The sequence below is a fragment of the Cupressus sempervirens genome, chromosome 8 (genome assembly GCF_028749045.1).
Source record: "Cupressus sempervirens isolate cs-2001-9-10 chromosome 8, ASM2874904v1, whole genome shotgun sequence".
NCBI lineage: Eukaryota > Viridiplantae > Streptophyta > Pinopsida > Cupressales > Cupressaceae > Cupressus > Cupressus sempervirens.
This window is the reverse complement of record NC_143125.1, coordinates 266,163,487-266,165,435: the sequence shown is the minus strand read 5'-3', so window position 1 is coordinate 266,165,435 and position 1,949 is coordinate 266,163,487. Positions and strand designations below refer to the sequence as shown.

Below are 1,949 nucleotides of genomic sequence, written 5' to 3'. Positions count from 1 at the left end.
TGACGATTTCATAAAATCCCACCATTTTGGATCCACTGCCACATATGATGAACATACCATATGGTCATCGGCACTTAAAGAAAAGTGAAGGAGGAAGTCAATTTCTTCAGTCTTCCTCTCGTAAAAGACTTTTGGGTCAAATCTTAATAGGCTGGTGCAAATTATACACACCAGTGGAGTAACAAGTTCGAAGTTGTATTGCCTGATCATTCACCAATGATGCTAGTAGCATAGACTTCTTTCAATACGATGAAAGTTAGGGCAAATTTTCTTGACAAAAATGGAAGAACTGTCATTGTGATGACCCCTGCAAAATAGAACACTACATCTCAAGATAATCTATTGTGTCACCTCGTGTATCTCATTGAAAATGCCTTCATCAATTTACCTCCTGATCAGGAGCGGATGGTTTGGCTCATAGATTTCACTGATTGGTCCTTGTCAAATTATGTGCCAATTAGAACAGCTCGGGAAACTACAAATATTCTACAAAACCATTATCCCGAAAGGCTGGCGTTGGCAGTTCTATACAATCCTCCAAGAGTTTTTGAAGCCTTTTGGAAGATTGTCAAATATTTCCTTGATCCAAAGACAATTGAGAAAGTTAAGTTCATTTACCCAAAGAATGATGAAAGCGCTAGAATTGTGCAACAAAACTTTGATCTGGATAAGCTTCAAAAGGCATTTGGAGGAAATAGAAACTCTCAATATGACCATGAAGAATCCTCAAAGCTTGTGAGACAAGATGACATAAAAACTGCCCAGCATTGGATGTCAGATAGCAAGCGCAATGACTTGAATGGTAATCAAACTTCACAAGCAGATATCAAAGCTGATGCGAACTTCCAAGGATGATGATCCAGTTTTGATCAACATTATAATGTTCAAAGGTGTAGAAGGAGGAATGTTGGTAGTGGAAATGCTTCTTTATTGACTCCATTATGCAATTGTCATTCAATATACTAGCATCAAGTCGACTGATGGAGTCTTTTCATTTCATATTCTTGGAGGTAGATCAAAGGATGAGACAGAGTCTTTTGGGCTTCTCCTTATGTGTAATTTCAAAAATATTATTCAAAGTCTTTCCAAGTCTCTGAATTCAAAGCACTTCATATTCTCATGAAGGCTTATGCTGGTGTTTTCTATATAAGCTATTGTAAAAAATGTAACAAGGGGCCGACAAATTGTTGGTATGAAGGGAGATTACAGAGACAATCACACTTGGTGTCAATTCTTTATTGTCCAGGTGCTTCCCTTTTCTACATACAGTCAGAGAGCTAGAGTGGAGGAGAAAGCACGTTTAATTTTTGTAATTTCATTCATGTATTGAGATTAATGTTCAATTTTTGTAATAGGTTTGGCTATAGTCTGCAAGCAAATATGATCAGAGTATTGTATCTGTGTGTTTAAAACAAGGAAAGGTTTTTTTATGAATCAGAGTATTTGGGCAACACTTTTCTTATTACTTTCAATCAGAGTATTGTTATGATCAGTTTTGAGCATTTTCTTGTATTCTTGGTCAAATGGTGATTGGGAGATAGATCAGAGTACTGTCAACTGATCCTATTGCAAAGGTTTGAATGTTCAATCTTCATTTTTCATCTCATGTCATTGCATTTGCATAACAAATAGCATTCTTGCATCACCAATGTTGGGAAGTCATAGGATGTGTGAGTTCTTGAAATTGGATAGGATTAGAATCTAAGTCTGCCTGAGTTAGTCCTAGATAGGATTAGCTTGGTTTTACCTTTGCTGTTCTCTGGTTAAGAACATACCCCGTAGCAGGAATTAGAGATAAAATATGATTCATTGAATATCATTTACATAGGGAGTTGTACCTCAATTTAGAGGGAAACTAGATATTCTTAGAAATGGTTTCCCAACTATTGTGTAAAGTTATTCTTCGTAATAAATTTGGGCACATAAAAAGAGGAAAAGAAGAAGAACAA

At 36.2% G+C, this 1,949-nt stretch overlaps 1 pseudogene; it reads left to right on the top strand.

The window, feature by feature from the left end:
* Window positions 1-249: 249 nt before the first annotated feature.
* On the top strand, window positions 250-855 carry LOC149542476 (phosphatidylinositol transfer protein PDR16-like; annotated as a pseudogene).
* The last annotated feature ends 1,094 nt before the right edge of the window (window positions 856-1,949 follow it).